This window comes from Tupaia chinensis, unplaced genomic scaffold (genome assembly GCF_000334495.1).
Source record: "Tupaia chinensis unplaced genomic scaffold, TupChi_1.0 Scaffold000549_1, whole genome shotgun sequence".
NCBI classification, from domain to species: domain Eukaryota; kingdom Metazoa; phylum Chordata; class Mammalia; order Scandentia; family Tupaiidae; genus Tupaia; species Tupaia belangeri.
In genome coordinates, this window is record NW_006160061.1 from 3,184,816 (window position 1) to 3,196,876 (window position 12,061).

A 12,061-nucleotide genomic window follows, 5' to 3' on the forward strand; every position below is an offset into this window, starting at 1 on the left:
GTGCCCGGCATGAGTTTTAAGCCACCGGGTCCAGGACGTGAACCGCGGTCGACTACGTGGGAGTCCAGCGACACAGCCATTACGCTAACTGCTGGTTCCCTTAAATTAAAAAAAAAAAAAAAAAAAAAAAAAAAAGCTTTTAAAGTTACAAAACTACTAAAATAAAAAAAACACTTACATTTATTTATTGACAAATATTGTAGATATATTTATCATGTTGTCTGAAATATAAAAACATTGTGGAATAGCTAAATTAACATATGCAGTGTTTCATGTACTTTTTTGTGGTAAGACATGATTAGTCTTATCATCTTCATGAAGAAAGTCTTGCTAAGCAAAACTAGGTTTCTATCGTGATAATGCCGAACCTTCACAACTGAATGCATAAATTCACATCCTTAACTAGTCCTATGAATGGGAATTTCTACTACGTAAAACTTTAAAATGAGGAATCTGACTCATTATAATCGTCTGCTTTGGATGTCTACTCTACACAATTTACTCCTCTTTTAATAAATGAGCATCTGGGCCATTTTACTTCTATTCCAGTTGTTTTCTGGCTTCTCTAGTGACAGAAACTTTGACTTAGGGCTGCAAGCTTGCAGTCAGGGGAGAAGGATAAATGTGGCCTTCTTTCTGCTAATGGCTCAAGTGGCAATGAGACATTTTGTGCAGTTTACTCCAGCTTTCTACCCAAAAGGACACACTGAAGAAAATATAAGTAGATGGCTAAAAATATATTGTTTAAAAATATGATGGGAAGAGAATAAAAATAAAGGTGTTTACAATAGTAACCTTAAAGCTTACTTTTTTCCTTTGAAATGAAAACACAGAGTAAGCCTCTGTGTTAAATTTGGGCAGCATTTCTGCAGTTGTTAAACTAAAGTGGCTGTTGACCTGCCTGTTCACCCATCTGTGTGTTACTACAGGGTTTATCTGTGTAGGTTTGCATCCCAGTGACTGATGGGCTACACTCTGGAGTCCTGACTCTGACCCAATTGCAAGAGCAACAGTAATGGAAATTTAGCTAGTGGAAAGATACCGTCTAGAGCAGCAACTCAGCAAATATATCAGAATGCTCTGTGCTACGACATTTTGTATTTCTTATTTTATTCTTACAAATATTTCAAGTCTTATGTGGCAGGGGTAGGCTAGAAATGCTTAGTTAAGGGCAACACAGACATAGCTGGGCCTGTCTGGTGAGTTGTGAGGCAGGACTATGTCCATGAGGGTTGAGGAGCCTTCCGAAAGAGAATGCAAGGTAAAGCAGGAAAGACTTAAGGATGATTTGACAGAAGAAAGCCCAGTTATAAGTGGGAAATGGAAATTCTGAGTAGAGAGGAAACCTTCTGGCTTTGAAACAAAGGCTGCCTGGTTTGGCATTGAGAGAACCATATTTTCAGTGGCAATGCCTGATGCAGCAACCTTCTTGAGCAGGAGAATGGTACCATATAGCAGTGGGGCAACATCTCTAGGAACCCCCAGAAATGGAGGGCAAGGAAAGAGATTCTAGGAGCTTGAAATGTTTAGCCAGTGATTGGGGCAAGCGGGAGAGAAGTTGAAGTTATTCACACGACTTTGACCTGTAGTTGAGTGAGACCTGGGAACACTCCATTACATATTGTGGTAGTCACCTCCAGGATGGCCCCCAGTGGTTCCTGCTTCCTTATCCATGTCCTATGTAGCTCCCTTCCACATTAAAAAGGGCTGTCCAAAGAAACCACAGGATGTTTTAGAAATGACGATGTGTGACTTCTGAAAGTACAGTATAGAGGACACTGCAGCTTCCCCCTTTCTTTCTCCTGGATCACTTGCTCTGGGGAGACCAGCTACCATATTGTGAGGTTGCTCAGGTAGCTATATGGAGAGGTCCATGTGGCAGTGAACTGAGACTTGCTATCAGCTATGTGAGTAAACCATCACAGAAGCAGATTTTGCTGCCCAAGTCAAGCCTAGATGGCTGCACCCACAGCTCACATCCCGACTACAACCTCACAAAAGTCCCTGAGTCAGAACCACCCAGCCATGTCAACTCCAAATTCTAGATCTACAGAAATAATTAATGTTAATTGTTTTTGGCACTATGTGTTGGGGGAATTTGTTATGCAACAATATACACACACATGCGACATTACAATTGCATAAATTTCATTCTCTAATACATTCTTTTTCTTTATTTTTTTGAGAGGTTTTCGCTATAGGGCACGTGTGCTTGCCAGACAGACAGAGAGAGACATAGAGACAGAAAGCGAAAAATCACCCTCCAGAGGGGATGGTCACGCCGCAATCCATTCTCCTCCATTCTCTTCTCAGGATCTTGGGCACGCACGCACACACGCCCGGCGTGAGTTTTAAGCCACTGCGTCCGGGACGCAGACCGCTGTCTACTACGTGGGAGTCCAGCGACATAGCCATTACACTAACTGCTGGTTCCCTCTACTTCATTCTTAAATGCTATTCTTTTGAGAGCAGTATCTTTATCTTATTCAACTTTTCCTTCTCTACTTTGCCACAATGCGTAATTTTTTTTTTTTTTTTTTTTAGTTTCCAGAGCCTGCATGCACTTGCCAGACAAAGATTGAGAGTGAGAGCGAGAGCGAGAGTAGGCATTTTCATTGGGGTGTGGACATGCCACAGCTCTTTTTCCTCCACTTCCATCCTGTCAGGATTTGAAGCATGGACGACACGTCTGCCTGGCATGTTTTTCAAGTTGCCAAAGCCAGGATCTGAATTGCCGTCAGCACTGTGGGATCTGGCTTTCTATTCACAGCAGTTAACTGCTATGCTAAGGGGCCAACTCCTTACACATTCTTTTTTTTTTCTTTTAAAGTAGGAAAAGAGAAGTTTTAATAGGAAGGCAAAGATTTTAATAGGAAGGAAATACACACCGATGTCTGAAAGACATGTGGGTGGGCAGCTGTCACAGAAGGACAACTGCGCTGGACATGAGATTAGGTGTTGCTTTTATCCCAGGGATTGGTAATGAATATTTAGTAAGGGAGCCTGTCATAGTATCTGGCTTCTTGGTTTCCTGGACTTTTTCCTGAGCTTGCACATCTCTCAGGTGAGGAATTTAATTATCTCATCACACACGTCCAGGGTAATCTTGGAAGGAATGAACATCCATATCTGTATTTACTGCCCGGATGTTGACTTAGTGTACCATCCCTATGGTGAGCTTCTCTGTATATCTGGACAGCAGGAGGAAGATAACAACCTTCCTAGTGCCAAGAGCAATTTGGGAAGGGTAGGTGGAAGGATCTTCAAAGAGCCATCCCCTGATAGGCTCTTCCTTGGAGGTGTATGTGAGGGTGTCGCTGCACTGTTTACCTTCTCATTGGGTTTAATTCCCCTCAAAACACTTGAGATTTCTCTTGAAAGATTTCTGTTGTGTGCTCAACTATTACTAACATTTCCAACAAGGGGGTGACTCAAGTTCTGGTCTTGTAAGACTGAGTAAAGATCTAGTGGGCTGTTTCTCCATGAGAAATTTGGCACTGACTTCCTCTAATTTCTCATTGGTCTTCGTCAGTTAATCTGATAATGATCTAATTTTTCTAGATAGAGTTACTTATATTGTTCCAATTCTGTCTCGTTAGGATCATCTTGAGAAACTCTTATTTTGAAGAGTTCAAATTCCAGATCTTTAATTCTGAGTTCTATTTGACTTATTATGGAAGCATGATTACTCTCTCTTAACTGCTCTAAGTTTTCTTGAGCTGCTGCTTGTGCCTATAAAAATAGATGCACTTCTTTTCATTTTTCTTATATATCCTCTCTTGCTCTTCCTTCAGTCTCCCATTTATACTGTTCTACTTCAACACATTCTACCATATTTATTTCCATAGGATTTTTGAGGTTTACAACTTCCTGTTCCAACTTTAGTTTATTCTTCACTAGTTTTATACATTTCTTCTGTATTGTTTTCACAGATGACAATTCCCTCTGAAGAATTCGATTCTTTGCATCTAGATGTACACATTTTGAAGATGCAGTTTTCAGTTTTGCCGTAAGATCATCAATCCAGTTATCTCTCTCTCTCTCTCTCTAATTCATCATTTTTCTTTATTTTCTTATCCAGATTATATTCCAGAGACTGTTTTAACTCTTTCTTTAACTATTCCTTTTCATCTTCAGATGTCTTCTTTTCTTTTCCTGCTCCTTTCATCTTGCTTCATTTCCAAATGCAGCAATTCCTGATATTCAGTATACATTCTTAAAATACAAATTAAAAAAAAAATCATCACCTGTGGAGCCAGTGGATAGCACGGTGGTTAAGGCACTGGACTCCTACATGACTGACTGTGGTTCAAGTCGCACACCTGGTGACTTGAGACTCATACTGGGCTTGTGTGTGTGTGTCCCCAAAATCCTGAGAGGAGAATAAAGGAGGAAGGATTGTGGTGTGACCATTCCATTGAGGAAGGGGGTGATTTCTTGCTTTTTGCCTCTCCATCTCTCTCTACCTCTGGTGAGAGCATGTGCCCTATGGCAAAAATCTCCCTCTCTGAAAAGAAAAAGTTGCCTTGTACAAGTGTCAAATTTCCCAATCCCTTTTTTTCTCTTTAAATACTTATTGTAGTTTATGTTCTACTTACAATCATTACACATCTTTGTAGGGTACAGAATGGTCTTTAAAAACGTATATAAGGTGTGTAATAGACAAATTGAGGTTGTAAACATATTCATCACCTTCAATATTGAGCATTATATTATGTTGTGGACATTCTAAACCTGCTCAATGGTTATTCTGTAAGTATGTACTGAATTGTCTATGATGGTTTTAATGTGAGATATAGTTCTAAAGAAAAACATGTTGATTGAAAACCAGGCAACAAACTATCTCATAAATGATTAAAGATAATCATAACAGAGCTAATGAAAGAAGAATTTATAATTTCTCCTCATTGTTGATGAGGAGTTGTGATCTTTTGAGGGGGAGAGGAGGTATTTCCTGATTTTCTCCTACTCTTGGGACTTTGCCTGATTTTTAGTCACCTGTGGTATACTCCTCTCTACTTCTTTGGAGTATGTTTCTGTAGCTGTGTGCGCCTCACTTCTCTATGATACATATAAACTCTGTGCCAATTTCTTTCCTCTACTGTGGGTGGGATCGTAGAATCCACAATGGGAATTCTGGGTTCAAGTTTTCAGAGGGGACTTTATCTTTACTGCTAAGAGTTACAGTGAAAAAATTCCTCCAGAGTCTCCTATTTCCAGATGTTGGGTTCTGGTATACCCAAACCTAACTGCTCTCAATGTAGATGGAGGTTGAACTGACAGGTAGAATGTAAGGTGGAAGATTAATTTGCACAGTGAGTTTGTGCACTAGGATGGACAAAGAACACATCATTCCCCACAGCATTCTGGGTGGGAGTCTCTGCTGATGAGCTCAAGCCAAGTGACTTGTCTTGGGCCTGCCCATCGGTCCCGGATGGGTGAAGAGCAAAATGGGATTAGCACATATAGGGCAGCAGCTCTTATCTTCTGTCTCTGAGATTTCAGGGTCTCCCTATTGTTCCTTCTATCTCTGGGATTTCAGGAAACAGGTATTGGTTCTTGAGTGCCAGAGAGTCCCTCCTCTCTCTTACCCCCAGCAGGTTGGGCAGGGGTCCCTGCTGATGCGCTCAAGCCAGTTGACCTGGTTTGGGCCTACTAGTTAGTCCTTCTATCTCTGGGATTGCAAGTTCTACCTGGTGCTCCATCTATTTTTCTCCTCATTCCCTTTTAAATAGTATTTAAATGTTTCATTGTGGTAATCATTGCTATTAGAGGAACCTTCTGAGTATTATAAGGACATCTCGATTACTGAAGTGGATCTGGGATAGGTAGAAGCAGAGATGTAAAATGAACAAAACAGTGTTTGTCTTTTCACATTTCTCACTTGTTTCTACTATTCTTAAAACTTTCACTATAGCTTTATAATTATGAGAAAGCAAATAAAGCTAGATATGCAGATAGTGAGGACAAATGATTTTGCTCACTGGTATGACCTATAGTTCTCTTTATCGGTAGCATACTGCTGACAAGATGTTTTGAACTTTTCTTTCAGCGATCTTTGTAATGTCTGTCTGTCTCTTGGTCTATGTATTTGTTGACAGTCACATATTCATAACTAACAGTAACTTTCTAATACTGACACTTAACATGGCATTTAAAAAATTCCTTGTGAATAATGAGAGATCAGAAGGGAAAATGATTATTTGTTAAAAAATCATTTTGTTCTTGGAATTGAATATCCATTAAATGCCTCTCAGAACAACTCACATTATCATCATTTTAATAATAGTGAACTTCATGTCTGGAGTGGTGCTGAGTTTTCCCTAAAGACTCACCACAAGTTAAAGGTGAAGTGTGATTAGAACTCAGACTTTTTAACTCCTAACTATTTTGAAGCAGCCCTCCTTCTACTCTAATATGTAACATCAATATGTATATGTGAGAAGAAAAATTTAGTGGTAAGCTTATTACATATATTTTCCTTTCAGTTTGCAACATCAATTATATTTATCTAAAAGAAGAAAAGTGTGCTAGGCATATTAAATATTGCAGTTTTGTAGAAAACTCTGGGTGGGTTTTTATTTTGGAAAAATGAGACAGAGCAAGTAAATGCATCTAATTCCCCCCAGTATGGTCTGATATATGTCAAATATTACTAGTAGACTCCAGTTCATCCTCATCACCAGCAACATAATTACGACGATGATAGGATAATAGCAATAATGATAATAGACATAACAGAAAGAATTCTAGTCTGAGTCTAATCAGTGTTCACCCATGTATTTAGACATGTCTGGAATGTCTGGAAAGGAAGTATCTATTAATATGAGCAAGGATGGAGTCTTCAAGGAGAGAATATATAAAGACAAATAGGTGAACAAAATTGGTTCATGGATGATAAACCAAGAGAGAAAAGAAAGAAGAGTGACTTTGAATGCCACTTCAGGCTAAAGTGGTTGCACTGTGGGAGGTAAAAAATCTAAAAGACTTCTGTGTTTGTGCCCTCTAAGGACCAGTGGATATGCTGGGAATAGCCGCTCTGATGTTAACAGCTCCTGTAGGAACAGGCAAGAGCCTGGTTGGAAAAGCTGGCACTGGGCCTCTGCACAGATATGATGAGAAAGAGTGGCATGGGCACCCTGGAGTGCACAGTTGGTGGCCATGGCAGCAATGGTGTCATCAGTGGACCTCAGGCAGTAGGAAAGCCAACACTGAGGACATGGCCGTGGCCCACTAGGAAAGGGTAGGGAAAATGGCTGATACCATGGAGAAACAAGGCCACTGCCCTGGGACTCCCACAATGATTTAAGAGGAATTCAAGGGGAAGTAGAGATTATAAAATTGAGGAGACTGGTAAAGTTAGAGAGATACTGATTTTTTTTTTTTTTTGGAGAGATTTTCACTGTAGGGTGCGTGCGCTTGCCAGACAGACAGAGAGAGACATAGAGACAGAAAGCGAGAAATCACCCCCCGGGGGGATGGTCATGCCACAATCCCTTCTCCTCCATTCTCCTCTCGGGATCTTGGGCACGCACGCACACGCGCCCGGCGTGAGTTTTAAGCCACCGGGTCCGGGACACGAACCGCGGTCGACTACGTGGGAGTCCAGCGACATAGCCATTACGCTAACTGCTGGTTCCCGAGAGATACTGATTTTTCGCTCTTAGTGTGATTTAAAAAAAAATCATAGCAGTGTGAATGTGCTTTAAACTGGAAGTCTTTGTAAGAGAAATCATAATAATCTACTTATACCTTTACATTCTCAATTCAAGAATGTCAAGCTGACTGCTGAAATGCATTCACCTTAAAAGTATTCAAAAATTGAAATAATTATAGTACAAGTTATGCAAGTTTAAATAACAACCTGATATCCTATTTCCTGTCAATTCAGTAAGTGTTTTAAATCTGGTAATAACCCCTCCTTATAATTGTGTGAGTAATCTATTTCTTGTCCCTTGGCATGCTGAGGTCTCTCTTACTCTCTTCCACAGGTTTGCTTGTCAAATGGGGCCTGAATGATCTCCCAATTTGATTTAAAAAATGTTTCCAATCTCAGGGCCTAAATATGTTCCTGGCTAACACAATGTAGTGCTGAATTGGAGTGACCATATGCGATCTCTACTTAGCTACAACTAGGGTGAGTATGATTTAGTGGTAGAGCAGGAAAGGTCCACTGTCCCAGGTGAGCATTCCTCAGGTGGCCCTCAGCTGTATCTGTTGAGCAGCCATCTCATGTCTATGTACTGATCTGTGGGGCTACAATTAGGCTTAGATTAGTGGAGTCTCTGTGTGTGGCCCATGCCGGGGTGGCTACAGTGTGGCTCTTGGGGCTGTGGTGAGATGAGATTTCTATGATTTCCTCAGGGGTGGGCCACTCCACTGTAGTAATAACACAGGCTTTGTAACCAGACTATTCAGGCACAAATCTCAACCCTGCCACTTGTGGGCTGTGTGACCTTGGCCAAATGAGCAAATCCCTGAACTGCTCTGTGCTTCAGTTTCCTCATCTTTAAAATCAAGATTGTAGATATGGGTATACACACACGTGCATGTATATTGGGTTATCGGAGAAGTCATGATGCATATTTGCATGGAAAAATACATAATGACTTTCTGACAACCTAATATAGCATCTTAATATGTATGATACAAAATATAATACATAACTTTTAAATATATATATTTAAAAGAATACACACACACATATATAAAGAAATATGTGTGTGTGTGTGTGTGTATATATATATATATATATACATATATATATATATATATATATATTGTTATGTGGGGCACATGCACATGCATGCCTGGTGTGTTTTTCATGCACTTGTCTGGGATTAGAACTACAGTGGGGCAGTGGGATTTGGCTTCTTTAACCATTACGTAACAGGGCTGGCCCAAGATCTTTGTGTTATCTATGTCATAAAGTTATAAAGATTGAGTGAAATAGTACAAATAAAGCCCTTAGGACATTGCATGTTTTACTGTAGATATCCAATATATATTGATTTTATTATTATTTCAATCCTTATTCCCTGTTAGATTTAGCTGCTGGTAATGATGAAAACTATGTCACAGAAAGAAGAGGGTTACTGTATGTCACAGAAAGAAGAGGGTTACTGCAGCTCCTAGGATTTCAGCAGCAGGAAATTGTTAATAGTCTCATAGGGTGAGGTATGGGGGACTACAGTTAATTTGTGAATCAACTCCAACCATTTTCATTTTCTATGTCTTTGTCAAATTTCCAAAAAACAGTCAAGTAACCTAACTTGGATTGAATGTCCATGCTTAGCCTAAATAGTATTGGCCAGAGTTATTGAGCTGAGCAATGAGTGCTGTGGCCCATTCCTTTGGAATCCATCCCTCTGGGACCAGGCTCAGAGAAGAAACCATGGTAAGTTAGTAATTAACTGTTAAAATAAGCCCAGCAATAATGCTGATAGTCTGTGTTTCATGAGTGTGTGTGTGTGTGTGTGCACGCACATGTATGAATATGTGAATTATAAAATAATACCAACCTTTGCAACGGACATAATATGCCATTTAATAAACTGCTGATTGGGCTAAAAACTTGTATAGTCTTTTTTTTTTTTTTTTTTGGAGAGATTTTCACTGTAGGGCACGTGCACTCGCCAGACAGACAGAGAGAGACATAGAGACAGAAAGCGAGAAATCACCCCCCAGGGGGGATGGTCACGCCGCAATCCCTTCTCCTCCATGCTCCTCTCGGGATCTTAGGCACGCACGCACACACGCCCGGTGTGTTTTAAGCCACCGGGTCCGGGACACGAACCGCAGTCGACTACGTGGGAGTCCAGCGACATAGCCATTATGCTAACTGCTGGTTCCCAAAACTTGTATAGTCTTTTTGAAGAGCAATTTCTTAATTTCTAGCAACAATTTTATAATTTAACACAAATTTCCACCTAATTATTTTACTCCTAACAATTTATTCTTAAGGAAACAATAAGATTTTTTGTGAAAGGTTATTATAAAGGTACAATTATGAAGATAGTCATCAGTATTTATATGCAGCATAGAAGTGGAGAAAGCATAAATATTCAATTATAAGGGCATGGTTGAATAGATGTTAGTGTATCTATAAATGGAATACTTATTTTTAACAATCATTAAAAATGCTGTAGGAAGAAATGAAATAATATGTATATTTTGTTCACAGCATATTAGCAAGCAAAAAGAATAAGTGTTAAAATAGTATGTAATATGATTTTACTTTTGTAAAATAAAAAAAGGAAATAGAAATTTTTAAAAAAGGGACCAGCGGTTGGCGTAATAGCTATGTCACTGGACTCCTATGTAGTAAACTGCAATTTGAGTCCCAGACCCACCTGGTGGCTTAAACTCATGCCAGGCGCATGTGTGTGCGTGCCCAAGATCCGGAGAGGAGAATAAAGGAGAAGGGATTGTGGCATGGCCATCCCCCCTGGGGGGTGATTTTTTGCTTTCCGTCTCTCTGTTTCTCTCTGTCTTTCTGGCGAGCGCATGAGCCCTACGGCATAAATCTCTCCAAAAAAAAAAAAAAAAAAAGAAAAGAAAAAAGAAAAAGAAATAAAAAAAAAATAAAGAAATGAAACAATGACTGATCATTTTAGAGTAGTGAGAGTACAAGTAATTTTCATGATCTTGTAATTACAATTTTCAATTTTTCTTCAATAATTATGTTTTTCTTTCATAATAAGGAAAAATACTCAGAGTATTTAACATGAATCTGTGAGCCACTGATTTGGCTATAAGCATTCTATAAGACAATATAAAGAAAGGAATATTGTCAGGTCCCTGATTCACTGTGCCCATAAAACAAAATAAGTCCAATTGGAACAGAGCTCTTTTCTGGCACTAAAACCTATGAGAAATTTACCCTGGAGATCTTCTTAAAGAGGTCACCAGGTATTATAAAAAAACCAATATATTTGATGATGTCCATAGTGTAAATATCAGCCTGAGATTTACAGAATTCTTTTCCCACAATGTATGCTGATAAGAGATTGTGCAAGTGCATTCAGAAAAAATAATTTAACTAGGAAACTAAAATGATGCCATCCAATTATAGAATTAATTTATCAGACATAATCCAGTAAAGATTTTTGAATAGCTAAAATAACAGATGGATTGCATATTATTCAATCTTCTACTGACAAGCAAAGAATTGAAGGTTATTTTCCCTGACAATTAACTGGGCTTCAGAACTTAGTCTTTCCTGTGGCTCTATACAGCTGTAAAAGTTATTATAATCATTTATTTTTTGCTGTAGGGTGCATGCACTTGCTGGAGAGAGAGAGAGAGAAAGGCAGAGAAAGAAAGTGAAAAATCATTCCCTTGGGGGATGATCATGCCCCAGTCCCCTCTCTTCCACTCTCATCCAGGATTCTGGGCACTTAGGCACACATGCCTAGTATAATTTTCAAGTCCCTGGATCCGAGACTCAAAGAATTCAACCTGCCATGTAGGATCCAGCACCTTACCTTTCATGCCATCTCCTGGCCCACTCTATATAGGTTTGTCTTTTGTCCATTACCTACGAGATCTGTGATGAGAAGAGTGACAATTATTTCTTTATGAAAGTTGGGCATCCGATAGGAGACATGACTGACTGAAGGTTCTGGGAAAAGCCTGGCCAAAAAACCCACTGGGTGTAATTTTGGAACCATAGCTGTTAGACATATGGACAAATCGAGCCTGAATTTATTCTCATACAACAGTGTCACAATACAGATGGCTTAGATTTTTTGTTTTTATTTTTTTAAGCAGGTACGACCAGAGGGTAGGACAGTGGTACAGATGTAAAATGCAACACTCTTTGAATCTCAAAGAGATTCACTTGAGGGAATTCATGTGGGAGGGAATTCAGTTGAGGGAATCTCACATGGGAGGGTTTTGGGTTTGCAGCAGAACTCCCTAAGCATGCCAGACATGTAATTTCCCACTTGCTTCAGGTTGGTTGAAACTGAGAGTGGATTGTGGTCTCAAGACCTATTGGGGGTTCTTTCTCTCTCTTTCTCTCATTAACAGAAAAAAGAAAGAGAAAGAAAGAAAGAAA